Genomic DNA, 15,075 nt, shown 5'->3' with positions numbered 1-15,075 from the left:
TCAAATTAAGGCTGAATTCGGTTGTGCGTAACAAAATCCAATCGATTCGGGTTTATTTTGACCATTTGGTGGTTGGGATATATTTGGGGTTGTGGAAAATTACAAAATTCTACTAAATTTCGTAGTTTGGTAAGGAAATCTGAAATAAGGAACTTAGGTCATTAATGCGATGTTGGATAGATGTATCAAAGAGTTCTTGGAAATTCGAATATTAAATGTAACAAAAGTACACTAAATTTGGTACCATTTAGAGTCATTTGTACAAATAAGTGTAAAATCTGGAAATTTGGTATAAGAATCAGAAATCTGTGTACAATAATTGTGCGAAGAGTACTGAATGGTACTAAATTGGTCTTGGTTGAAGAGATAGAGATAACATTCTGATATTTTATATTCTCATAATTATTGGCATATGAGGTCGTACTACAATTGTTCGAAAAGTACTTTGTGGAACTAAATTTGGTATTAGGTGAAGGAAAAGGACTTGAATCCTCAAATTTCATATTGAGACCTCTGTTGGTACCTCGAATTGAGATATGGTGGTAGTTTGTATAAAAAGTGATAAATGGTACTAAATTTTGTATTGGGCAAAGGATAGGGCTGAAATCCTGAAATTCGATATTCACTGTTGGTGTCTGTTGTTAAGATATGGGGCCGGTTTTGTGTGAAGGAATGCAGCTGAAATCCCGGAATTCGATATTGATGTCTCTTTTAGTATCTAGGATTGAGATAAGGAGAGATTGAAATAAAGAGTGTTCTATAATTGTAAGAAAAGAGGAAAATAGCATTAAATTTAGTATTGGGTGAAAGAAGAGTGCTGTGATTAAGGTATGGAGGTATTGGAAATGTTTAATATAATTGTTCAAATTTTTTTTTTTACTCATAAAAGTTCTATAGCCATAACATGTTACATTGCATGCCATTTGATATATATCCGGAGAATTTTCCCATCGATCATGGACAATATACCCTTCTTAATATTTATTATCATTATTGTACTTAAAACCTTGACAAAAGCAACACCCAATTTTTATTTCCCCCAAAAATAGCAATAAACAATACAAACTACAAATATTTCACTTACATTTGCATATACGCATATGTACATGAATGTTAGCACCTATCATCACATACATACTCGTACATTCACACAGACATGTAACATCCATTATTCTGACATGGTTACGTTTTAATGTTTATTTTATGCCTTTCATGCTTTTTGTTTAATTAAACATTGACGATCATTGAAGCGTTTATTTGAGGTTTACTCGTTATGTGAGGTTAGATACTATTTGGGTTTTATTTATTTTATGCCTCGTTTCATTGTTTTGCAACATCAAAGAAAAAATCTTGTTTAAATGACCTAACAAGCCAAAAATTATTTTTATTATTTGAATATCATCATGGTTGTCAGTCAATAGCTGCCAAATGTTTAAAGGGAGAAGAGATATTTGACTGGGTTCCCCTTGGGTAAGATATGAGATGGTAACAACTTAAAAAGCAGTAAATTCGGCTGGGCCAAACTTTGAATACCCTCCACCATTTGGTACAAATTTGGCAATTTTCAAAAAAATAAAATCCGTTAAAAATTCTGTTAAAATCTTAAAAATACCGAATGTAGCCGTATATTAGGGTATATACGACTACGGGGACCTGCATAGGTAACTTTTGTCATAAGCTATTACAATATTCAAATGCGAAACTTGAAAAAATCTGTTTATAATGTTCAAAATACCGAATATAGAGAGGTACCATGGAGGTTATAAAACGCGAAACTGCACAGACAATTTTCTGGCATAGGCTGGAGTATCCATTGCGAACTTCAAATACCTATTTTGAAGCAATTCCGGTGAAAAATGTCGCTAAAATGATCGAAATACCGAATACCGGGAGGTACCGTTATATGGGGGTTATACGAAGACATGGACCTAAATGATTCATTTACTGTCATATGCTGAAGTATTCATTACGAACTTCATATACCTATTTTGAAGAAAATTCCGGTAAATAATATCGCTAAAATCATCAAAATACCGAATATCGGGAGGTGCGGTTATATGGGGACTATACGAAGACGTTGACCTACGTGGCTCATATTCTGTCATATGCTGGAGTATCCACTGCGAACTTCAAATACCAAATTCGAGACAATTCCGGTGAAAAATGTCGCTAAAATTAACGAAATACCGAATACCGGGAGGTACCGTTATATGGGGACTATACGAAGACGTGGACCTGCAGAGACAATTTTGTGTCATAGGCTGGAGTACCCATTACGAACTTCAAATACAAAATTTGAAATAATTCCGGTAAAAAATATCGCTAAAATCATCAAAATACCGAATGGCGGGAGGTACCCTTATATATAGGGGCTATACGAAGACGTGGACCTGCACAGACAATTTTCTGGCATAGGCTGGAGTATCCATTGCGAACTTCAAATACCTATTTTGAAGAAAATTCCGGTAGATAATATCGCTAAAATCATCAAAATACCGAATATCCGGAGGGTACCGTTTTATGGGGGCTATACAAAGATGTGGAACAGACAATTTTTTGTCATAGGCTGTAGTATCCATTACGAACTTCAAGTACCAAATTCGAGACAATTCCGGTGAAAAATATCGCTAAAATGGTCGACCGAATACCGGGAGGTACCGTTATATGGGGACTATACGAAGACGCGGACCTGCACAGACAATTTTCTGTCTTAGGCTGTAGTATCCATTTCGAACTTCAAATACCAAATTTGAAATAATTCCGGTGAATAATGTCGCTACAATGATCAAAATACCGAATATCGGGAGGTATCGTTATATGGGGGCTATACGAAGACGTGGACCTAAATGGCTCATTTACTGTCATATGCTGGAGTATCCATTATGAACTTCAAGTACCAAATTCGAGACAATTCCGGTGAAAAATGTCGCTAAATTGAACGAAATACCGAATACCGGGAGGTACCGTTATATGGGGACTATACGAAGACGTGGACCTGCACAGACAATTTTCTGTCATAGGCTGGAGTAGCCATTACGAACTTCAAATACAAAATTTGAAATAATTCCGGTAAATAATATCGCTAAAATCATCAAAATACCGAATATCAGGAGGTACCGTTTTATGGGGGCTATACGAGGACGTTGACCTACATGGCTCATTTTCTGTCATATGCTGGAGTATCCATTACGAACTTCAAGTACCAAATTTGAAACAATTCCGGTGAATAATGTCTCTAAATTAATCAAAACACCGAATATCGGGAGGTACCATAATATGGGGGCTATACGAAAACGTGAACCTGAACAGACAATTTTCTGCGTCAGGCTTTAGTATGTATTAGGAACTTCAAGTACCAAATTCCAGACAATTCCGGTGAATAATGTCGCTAAAATGATCGATATACCGAATACCGGGAGGTACCGTTATATGGGGACTATACGAAGACGTAGACCTACATGGCCCATTTACGAACTTAACCTGCCTACTGGCAATATAAACATGTGTGCAAAATTTTAGCCTTTTATCTCAATTCGTTCGAAAGATAGGGCGATTACAACAGACAGACGGGCAGACAAACGGACGGACATCGCTAAATCGACTTAGAATTTTACGCTTTTCAAGAATATGTATATTTTTTTGGGTCTGGCATGAGTATTTCGAGGAGTTACAAACGGAATGACAGAGATAATATACCCTCCATAGTATGGAGGAGGGTATAAAAAGGAAGTCTTATTATAATTCTTTTACATCCGAGGAGGTTCAGGTCACTTCAATCGACACGTTGGCCTTAGAGTAGCTGATCTCAGAGGCCACTCCTATAGAGAGGCTGGTCACAGAGGTCTCTGCCATAGGATAGCTGGCCTAAAAACCACAGTTTGGAAGAAGTTGGTTCCAGGGGTCATTACTATAGAATAACTGGCCTACTTTAGAATAGCAGGCCTCAGATCCAACTACTTAAGATTAATATGTCTCAGGGGCCACTAGTGTTCATGATGAGTGAACAACTCGGTTCTGAGAACGACTACCCTTAGAAATGCTATATATGTTTATATATGTGTCATATCCCAAGAATGACCTAATTTCCCCTCCCTTATATCAACAAATATATCTCAATTCAATCAACATAACATCCGTCACACAGAATAATCTTATCAATTAAAGAAAAAACGAAAATAAAAATATCTTTTAATTCCGATATTCCACAATCGAATTATAATCTTTTCGTCTTTGGTAGCGTGCACACCCACACACATACACTCGAACTCCTCTCTCGTATTCGTATACGCCATGAATTTTAATTTATAATTTATAATGAATTTTTATCAATCAGGCATTTCATTACAGGTATCTCTTCGCCTCAATCAACAGTTCTGCATTAAGAATTTATAATGAAGCCGCGTAATTTGCTTTCGGTTCATACAAAATATTTACATAAATGATGATATTTATAATTTAATCAAAAAAAAACGAGAGAAGAGAATACCTGGTGTCCTGTTACACAAACGCACGCCCGCACACACACTCACCACTACATCAATACTCCATCTCGCTGTCATAAGTCACAGCATCGGCTGTAGCGAAATATGTATTTTATACCATTGACATTGCTGCTTAATAGACTGACTGACTTCCAGTCATAACAAGTTCGGAGAATGTGTATGTGTGTTTATGTGAGGAAGTGTGAGGTTTCATCTGCTGGCCATCTCATCATCATTCCTCGTCTCTGTTTGTATATTCTCAGATCCTCATTATTTCTTCAGGATTCATGGCGTGTACACGTGCCCAGTTAAGAATAGCATAGTTAATATGCGAAAATGCATGCACACAGACACACATACATGCTCACACACACACTCTCAGACAATGGCAAGATGATGTGTGAAACGAACGAGTAATCCATGTGAGATATGAAATGATTTAAGGCGAAAGGGGAAAAGTGATTTGGGATGACAAGAAATGGGATCAGATTAATTGAAAACAATTTTGTCACGAAGCACGAATACTGCTACCCTATTGAAATATCCTCCTAAGCCTGCTACTCAAGAAAATTAGTCTCCGAAGAGAGATATACCAGAGGGTCTCTGAGGCCAGCTACTCTATAGGAATGCCCTCTGAGTCCTGCTACTCTATAGGAGTGACCTCTGAGGCCAGCTACTCTATAGAAGTGGCTTCTGAGGCCAGTTTCTCTGTAGGAATGGCCTCTGAGGACATCTACACTAGAGAAGTAGCCTCAGAGGCCAGCTACTCTGTAAGAGTGACCTCTGAGGCCAGCTTCAGTGTAGGAGTGGCCTCTGAAGCCAGTTACTCTAGAGAAGTAGCCTCTGAGGCCAGCTACTCTATAGGAGTGACCTCTGAGGCCAGCTACTCTATAGGAGTGGCCTCTGAGGCCAGCTACTCTATAGGAGTGGCCTCTGAGGCCAGCTACTCTATAGGAGTGGCCTCTGAGGCCAGCTACTCTATAGGAGTGGCCTCTGAGGCCAGCTACTCTATAGGAGTGGCCTCTGAGGCCAGCTACTCTATAGGAGTAGGCCAGCTACTCTGGAGAAGTAGCCTCAGAGGCCAGCTACTCTGGAGAAGTAGCCTCAGAGGCCAGCTACTCTGGAGAAGTAGCCTCAGAGGCCAGCTACTCTGGAGAAGTAGCCTCAGAGGCCAGCTACTCTGGAGAAGTAGCCTCAGAGGCCAGCTACTCTGGAGAAGTAGCCTCAGAGGCCAGCTACTCTGGAGAAGTAGCCTCAGAGGCTAGCTACTCTAGAGAAGTAGCCTCTGAGGCCAGTTACTCTGGAGGAGTAGCCTCAGAGGCCAGCTGCTCTGCAGAAGTAGTCTCAGAGGCCAGCTACTCTAGAGAAGTAGCCTCTGAGGCCAGCTACTCTAGAGAAGTAGCCTCTGAGGTCAGCTACTCTAGAGAAGTAGCCTCTGAGGCCAGCTACCCTATAGGTGTGGCCGCTGAGGCCAGCTACTCTAGAGAAGTAGCCTCTGAGGCCAGCTACTCTAGAGAAGTAGCCTCTGAGGCCAGTTACTCTAGAGAAGTAGCCTCTGAGGCCAGCAACTCTAGAGAAGTAGCCTCTGAGGCCAGCTACTCTAGAGAAGTAGCCTCTGAGGCCAGCTACTCTAGAGAAGTAGCCTCTGAGGCCAGCTACTCTAGAGAAGTAGCCTCTGAGGCCATCTACTCTAGAGAACTAGCCTCAGAGGCCAGCTACTCTAGCCTCAGAGGCCAGCTACTCTGGAGAAGTAGCCTCTGAGGCCAGCTACTCTAGAGAAGTAGCCTCTGAGGCCAGCTACTATAGAGAAGTAGGCTCAGAGGCCAGCTTCTCTAGAGAAGTAGGCTCAGAGGCCAGCTTCTCTAGAGAAGTAGGCTCAGAGGCTAGCTTCTCTAGAGAAGTAGGCTCAGAGGCCAGCTAGTCTACGGAAGGAGCCTCAGAGGCCAGCTAGTCTAGGGAAGTAGCCTCAGAGGCCAGCTAGTCTAGAGAAGTAGCGTCAGCGGCCAGCTACTTTAGAAAAGGAGCCTCAGAGGCAAGCTGCTGTAGAGAAGTAGCCTCTGAAGCCAGATACTCTAGAGAAGCAGCCGCTGTGTCCATTTACTTTAGAGAAGTAGCCTCTGAAGACAGCTACTCTAGTGGACGAGCCTCGAAGGACCTCTACTCAAGTCATGGCCCATAAAGCCAGTTATTCTGGAGAAGTAGTCTCAGGGTGTAGCTACTCTAGACCTTCCGGACTAAAATAGGACTATTTACATTATCATTTCTGGAGTCAATACATCTTTCCTTCCCAGAAATTAAAACCTCATCACCCCTTTTCACCAACACCCTCCCGTGGCAACATATGCCCTGTGTGTGATTGTGGAAATTTTCCTACCTTTTGTGATTTTCACAAAAGTTTTCTTCTTTGCATTTTTTTGCGCTTTATTCCACTTCTGCGTTTTTTTTTTGCTCTTCTTAATTCCAAATAAATGATAATAATAATTGCACACAAAATGTACACATGTTTCTTATAAGTGATATGCATTTATTTTAACAACAATAACAAACAGCTACCACCCGCTGTTGACGTTTGCAGTGTTGTCTGGTTGCAAACAGCATGACAGTCAGTCAGTCAGTCAGCCAACCAGCCAGGCAGTCGACTGTTTGTTCGTTAAGAGACTCATTAAAAATTATTGTTGGAATTTAAATGGTATGCAAGTTGTTAGTGTTGTTGTTACTGTTGTTGGAGTTATTTTGCATAACACTTCCAGGTTTTACAAAAGATTTCCATAATTTCAGACAGTTCACTTTGAATTGTCATTAAAAATTAGAAAAGAGCAACGAGCAAGAGGTGTTAAATAATTTGCGAACTAAGTGCTGGGCGGAGGCACTGAGTATTAAAAAAAAAAGATGTTGGGAGTGTTTAGGAATAACAATAGGAAAATTATATTAAATAGTAAGGGAGAAGAGGAAGAAAGAGTAAAGTTTTTAATGTATGAGGTCAATGTCCTTTTGGGTGCGACAGAAAAAGTGAAGAATTCTCGGTAATAATAGCTGCCACGGCCAACATTTTTATGAAATAATTTTATAGACCGTACCATCAATTTGAATAAATATTTCATGTATATTCAGGATTTTTCACCTTTTACCAATAATTTTTGGTGTAAATTTGTAAATCTAAAACTTTTTGGGATACATAATTGGTCTAATAAAAATGCATTTCAAAATTTCATTTTGAAAACATTTTGCTTTACATAATTTTTAAACAATATAGGCTTTGTAATTTCAAGCAAAAGCTTTATTCGATATTCGAATATAGCAAATCTTAAAAATTATTTGATTTAGAAAAATTTGATTGCAAATACATTAAAAATTGGGGAAAAACATTATTTTAATAAATCACAAAAATATCAAATCCTATCTTTTTTAATGTGGAAAATATTTAAAGAGCTCACAAATGGATAATCAACAAGAAGGGCATAATTGTTAACCCTCTTGGAATCTATTGGAATATTCTCAAAAAAGGAATCCTAATCTCCAACACAAATTTTCAAACATATTGTCGTAAGTAAACTATAAGTTATAACTGAAATCGCATTTTCGCTACTAAGATATTTATTCTTACATTTAACGTGTCAGGTAAGCAAGAAATCAAACCTGATTAATCATCCTGCAAGGAACCCCGATTAAAAATCCTGACGACATCACGGAATTTAATGGTTAGTCCAACTTTTGTATATGAATACGTTTGCCTAAGTTATATAATTATACCAATTTACATCTGTCCTGGACGAATTATACAAACATCTGTCAGTTAAGCTGATAGATGTATACCCTCAGCCTCAGATATATATATATATATATATATATATATATATATATATATATATATATATATATATATATATATATATATATATATATATATATATATATATATATATATATATATATATATATATATATATATATATATATATATATATATATATATATATATATATATATATATATATAGAAATAAAGGGTATAGCCTAGTCGAAATAACGCTTTTTGACCCTAGGTCTCTTTGGACCAAATCCGTTTCAGAACATTTGCAGTCGAACTTGTGATGTCCGCCCGTACGTCCGTCTGTCTGGTTGGCTGGCTGGTGCGCACGATAGCTCTCGTAGGGAGTTACCGATTTGATCCAAACTTGGTGCATCGTAATATAATTATCAAACTTAGATCGAGTTCGAAGATGGACAATATCGGTCCACTCCTTCTGGTACCTCCCACACAAAATTTCAATATTTTAGGGATTAAGCCTGACCATTTTGCAATAAAAAATATTTTCAAGACAGATAATTTACTGCACAGAAAGAGAAAGGACAGCCCGGTTTTGCTCCTACTTTGCATATCTTAATATTTGCATCAGGTGCGAAGGGTCTAAATTTTGAATAATTATAACTCTCATAAAATCTGATGTATGCTTCCGGTTTTCTTCAAATTACACACATCATAAAATTTTATTAACCCACGGTCTGGCTTGAAGATGAGATATTTTTGTCCACTCCTTCTTGTATCTCCATGGAGCTCATAAAACCTGGAAATTAACACCCGATTCCATTCAGACTTGACACATCTCAATATTTCCATCAACATAAGATCTGTCATAAAGATGGTGGAGATCGGAAAATTGCTTCTGGTACCTCACCCACATTGGGTTCTGCGAATCCCTTCCCAGAAAGGGTCACAATTTTCAAAATTTATGTATATTTGTCATACCTTCCGAAAAAGTCTGCGATTCTTCCCAAAAGGACTTGGCAAATACAGGGTGAGATTAAAAAGCTGCAACAAAGTCAAAAACCTTAATTTTTATTATTTTTTTAATGTTATTGAATGAAAGCAAAAATGTCGGAAATAGCATGAAATTTTGGAATAAGTTTAGGTTTGTTCGAATTGGTCACCTTTGGCACGAATTATGGCCTTCAAACGGCCAATGTTGCTCTGCGGTATATTGGCCCATTCCCGGCGAAGTGCTTGCTTGAGGTGATCGTCACTTTGGTATTTTTTAGTGCCAACCTTGCTTTCCAAAATACTCCAGACACAATAGTCCAACGGAATGGTCGCCATTGTGCGCGGGAAATGAAACAAAGTACCTCATTTTATAACCATTTTTGGGTGGCGAGTACTGAGAGCGATGGTGCTGAGTCCTATTGGAATGTCCAAGGTTTGCGGCCAAAATGTTTGCGTGTCCAAGGCTTTAATACACTCCCAGAATATTTTCGCTATAATGTTCGGCATTTATTCTAATGCCACTGTCGATTAATACGAGCGGAGAACGACCATCGGCTATTATGGCGGCCCACATCATCACCATGGCCGGCGTTTGAGTTCTGGTGGCCAACCGAAGGTGCACATTTTCAGCTGACCTCTTTGGCAAGTAAACACGATCATTTTGTTTGTTTACAAACTGCTGGATAACGAATGTTTTCTCATCGGAGAAAACCAAATTCGGCAGTTCACCACTTTCGGCCAAGCGACGCAATTCTTTAGCACTTTTGAATCTACTTTCTTTCTGTTGCGCTGTAAGTTTATGCACTTTTTGGAATTTCAGTGGATTTACTCCGAGCTCATTTTTCAATATTTGCCGAATGGAATAATGCGATATGTTCAGCTCACGAGCCATTTTTCGGCCACTGCAACGCGGGTTTCGATCAAGTCGCTTCTTTACTTTTCGAACCATTTCTGCTGATGTTGCTGTTTTCTTCCATCCACTTCCTGGACGTCGGGCTACGCTACCAGTATCACGGTAACGAGCGATGGTACGGGACACCAAAAATATATTCCCATTTAAATGCTGGAGTGCTCTAATGATAGCCACCTGTGGTTTTCCAGCCAAATATAAATACTATCACGCTTGAATTCCATCACGAATAACTTTTTTTCTGGAAGATTTTCACCGAAATTCTTTTGTACGCTTGTAAACACTATAATGAGCTGTCACTGGAATAATTTTAGCAGCTGACGGACGAGTGACTTAGAAATGATAGCAGTCTGAAATTGGTTGCAGTTTTTTTCTGAACCGATTTTCACCAAATTTGATGTACTTGCTTCTACACTGAATTCGGTCGGATGTGCCAAAATTCAGGTCATTTGGATTGATTTTGGCTATTTAGAGCATAATTAACCCGAAATCGTTTGAAGATATATATTGCCCATAGTTGTGTAGGCTATAAAAATAGTGAGAAAAGTTTTTGTGCTCCTAATTGAAGATTTCCGATATAATATAGGGTCGATTTAATAGAAAATATAAGCCTTACATCTCTGAAAACCCTCTCTTATTCCACTGTCCACTTTCCTCCGGGAAATTCCCGCTGAATTTTATTCCAAAAAATTGTACGTCGATGTGCTTTTGGTGATGGGTGCGCTTTTAAATTGGTTTCTGACGAATGTAAGGATATTTGAGCATTTCTGACGGTATGGCAGTACATTGTGGAACCTCCTCCTCCTATATGTGTTTACATCTGAGTGATGGATGTCTGTGTGTGTGTGTGTGTGTGCCGGCTAAGTGGTATTCACATCCATTTTACAACATTCGGAGTTAAATAAAACCGAAATCAACGTCATCCTGTGTACTTGGCACATTCATTTTATGAGGCCTTCCGTTACGTTTCGGAACTGCCGGTTTTTTTTTTTTTTTTTTGCCCACTCTCGTTCTCTTCCCCATCCCATCATTCGTTTGCTGCATACATTTGCTCAGGTTTTATTTTTTGCTTTTTGATTCTGTGATTTTTTTTCGAATCGTTCTGCCATTTTTGCAATGTTGCTCATAAGTGGTTGTTGTTGTAATTGTTGTTGTTGCTGCTGTTGCATATGTTATGACTGCTGCAGGAATAAAGTGACTCAAAAAAAAAAAAAAAAATACGGAAAAAATGTGCAAAGGACACAAAGTGAAACGAATCCAAAGGAGCAGGAGAGAGAAACGTGCTCTACAATCTGCTCACATTATGCACTTGAAACGGAGGAAAGCGTGAAGAATTTAAAGTAAAGTTAGTGTTTCCTCACCCAGCCACATCCCAGCTTTTGTGGGGGACGACAATACGACGATGGCAACAGCATTAACACTTGGACTGCTGCATCATCGTCAGTTTCATTCGACAAAAATCATCATCATCTGTAGCAGCAGCAGCAGTAGAAGAAGCAACGTAGGGCGGCATCATTTTGGTCGCGCTTGTTGATGTAGCCATCACACGACATGACCACGCCAACATGTTGGCGCATATGTTCGGCAAACATTCACACACACACACACCCAGACACATACCTACCCACTGCTCACCCACAAAGGCTTGTAATTCTCTTCATTATGCACCGCAATCATCGTCATCAACATCGTCCGATTCTGTATCAGCCTTGTCGACGTCATCATAAACACCACCAACACGACAGGATGTTACAACCAGTTAATGACGACAGTGGGTTTGGCTCGGTTCGGTTTGGTTGAATGAATCGTGGCGGTGAATGTGATGGCGGCGGCAATACAAGACCAAATGTTATTTTTTTTTCTGTTGGTCTTCCGGAAGTGGTCAGAATCGAAAATATGTTAGGGTTTTGTAACCATCGTCATTGGAGAAAATTTGTGGGAGCTGTTGAAATTGAATGGAATATCAAAATATGGACAACAATTATAATTGTTTAACACCTACATCGGCTATATAGAAGGACTGGATATATTAACAACATAGTATGGAGGGTATATTAAGTTTGTCATTCCGTTTGTAACACCTCAAAATATACATTTTAGACCCCACAAAGATATCGCATTCCGATTTAGCGATCTCCGTCCGTCTATCCGTCTGTGGAAATCACTCAAGCTTCCGAACGAATTGAAGTAGATTGATAAAATTTTACTCAAATATATATTATATCTGCAGGAGTTTTGGTGTTGAAAATGGGCCATGTAGGTCCACATCTTCGTATAGCCCCCACATAACTGTACCTCCCGATATTCGGTATTTTGTTGATTTTAGCGACATTATTTACCGGAACTATTTCAAATTTAGTATTTAAAGTTCGTAATGGATACTACATCCTAAGACAGAAAATTGTCTGTGCAGGTCCACGTTTTCATATAGCCCCCATATAACGGTACCTCCCGATATTCGGTATTTTGACGATTTTAGCGACATTATTCACCGGAATTGTTTCAAATTTGGTGTTTGAAGTTCGAAATGGATACTGCAGCCTAAGACAGAAAATTGTCCGTGCCGGTCATTATCTTCGTATAGCCCCCATATAATGGTACCTCCCGATATTCGGTATTTTGATGATTATTCATCGGAATTGTTTCAAATTTGGAATTTGAAGTTCGAAATGGATACCACATCCTAAGACAGAAAATTGTCTATGCAGGTCCACGTCTTCGTATAGCCCCCATATATCGGTACCTCCCAATATTCGGTATTTTGATGATTTTAGAGACATTATTTACCGGAATTGTTTTAAATTTGGTAATTGAAGTTCAAAATGGATACTACACCCTAAGACAGAAATTTGTCTGTGCAGGTCCACGTCTTCGTATAGCCCCCATACAACGGTACCTCCCGATATTCTGTATTTTGATGATTTTAACGTCATTATTCACCGGAATTGTCTCGAATTACGTATTTAGAGTTTGTAATGGGATCTACAGTCTGTGACAGAAAATTGTCTATGCAGGTCTAGGTCTTCGTATAGGCCCCATATATCAGTACCTCCTTATATTCGGTATTTTGAAGATTTTAGGTACAATACCCACCGAAATTGTTTAAGATGTGATATTTGAAGTTCGTAATGGATGCTACAGCCTGTGACAGAAAATTTTCTCTGCTCGTCCAGGTTTTCGCACAGCTCAGCTTCTGATTATTCACCGTTTATTTCAAGTTTCGAATTTGAATATGGTTATGGCTTAAGACAAACAATGCCTATGTACGTCCCCGGCGTATAGACCCCAACATAACGGCTATATTCGGTATTTATACCCTACACCACAAGGCGGTCAGGGTATTATGTCCTTGTGCATTTGTTTGTAACAGGCAAAAGGAAACGAGATAGACCCATAGTTCCTTTTGATGATCTGCATAGAACCACATTCTGAGTCGATTTATGCATGCTCGTCCGTCCGTCTGTCCATGTATTTTTGTAAACAAAGTACAGCTTGCATTTATTGCCCTATCCAGATGAAATTTTGCACAAATCATTTGTTTGGCCCAAGGACGAACCCTATTGAACTTGGAGATAATCGGTAAAAATTTACATATAGCTCCCATATATATCTTCGTCCGATTTTCGTTTTATTGTGCACCAAACGTGTAATATCAGCCCGAATATTATGGAATTGTAAACGTACGATCAGATTGGACCTGGAAATTAGTATGCCAAATTTGATCGAAATCGGTTCAGATATAGCTATAGCTCACATATATTTTTTTCATCCGACTTGTTATTTTGGTCCTCCGCAGCCGTAACAACAATATTTAAGGAAATATATCAAATACAGCTCAGAAATACATTTGCTAAATTTTATCGAGATCGGTTCAGATTTGGGTATAGCTCCAATATATAACTTCGTCCGATTTACCTTTGATTTTGCACCAAACGTCCAATATTTGCCCAAATTGTATGAAATTTGGCACTTACGATCGAATTGAGTCTAGAAGCTAGTATGTCAAATTTGGTGAAGATCGGTTCAGATATAGCTATAGCTTCCATAAATACTGTTCATCCGATTTGTCATATTTGTTACCCACAGCCGTAATATGCACTCCGTAACAACGATATTCAGGGAAATATATCAAATACAGCTCAGAAATATCTGTGCCAAATTTTATCGAGATCGGTAAAGATTTGGATATAGCTCCTATATATATTTTTATCCGATTTCAAATTAATTATGCACCAAATGGGCAATACAAGTCCGAATTTAAATGATACAAATGCTTCGGCATATTTATTCCTTTGAACTTTAAATTATAATTATAATCATAGCGTGTATGATTGAATTCTCCCATAAAAACTTTTAATTGTTATGTAGAGCTCTACTAAATTAGCAAAGTGGTGTAGGGTATCATAAAGTCGGCCCCGCCCGACTTTAAGACTTTCTTTACTGGTTTTAAAATTTTAACCGAATTTTTTAAGGATTTTATATTTGAAAATTTACAAATTCGTTCTAAATAGTGGAGGGTATTCAAAGTTCGGCCCGGTCGAACTTACTGCTTTTAACTTTAACTCTAGCACATACATTTAAATACTTTTCTTTCTTGTTTAGTACGAATTTACAAAAACCAATCTTTATCACACGGATAAGCACTAAGATTGACTCTCGTGCAATATTTCGGATGTTTCGTTTGGCCGTTGATTCTCGATCCGTCAGTCAGTCAGTTATTTCACTTTTCTTTTATATATGTAGATTGCTATTATTATTAATAGAGAGGCGGTTTGTGAAAAATTCAGTATTTAGAGAGACGGAGAGGGGAAAGATATGGCCAGTTCCAAGTCAAGTATCCTGCAACATATTTCGTCAAAAAAAAAAAAAAAAATACATGACATCTTAGTTATTTCCACGAGACACTTTTTTCATTGTGTAATAAGT

At 38.5% G+C, this 15,075-nt stretch overlaps 1 long non-coding RNA gene across 1 annotated transcript in view; it reads left to right on the top strand.

The window, feature by feature from the left end:
* The first annotated feature begins 7,847 nt into the window (after positions 1 to 7,847).
* LOC131805377 (uncharacterized) overlaps positions 7,848 to 15,075 on the top strand; it is a 30,131-nt gene continuing 22,903 nt past the window's right edge. The window contains exons 1-2 of the long non-coding RNA XR_009343664.1: positions 7,848 to 8,024; positions 8,100 to 8,179. This is a non-coding gene — a long non-coding RNA (uncharacterized LOC131805377). The remainder of the gene's footprint in view (positions 8,025 to 8,099; positions 8,180 to 15,075) is intronic.

This window comes from Musca domestica, unplaced genomic scaffold (genome assembly GCF_030504385.1).
Source record: "Musca domestica strain aabys unplaced genomic scaffold, Musca_domestica.polishedcontigs.V.1.1 519, whole genome shotgun sequence".
Lineage (NCBI taxonomy): Eukaryota > Metazoa > Arthropoda > Insecta > Diptera > Muscidae > Musca > Musca domestica.
Note: the sequence above shows the minus strand (reverse complement) of the source record. Positions and strands in the feature narration are given on the sequence as shown.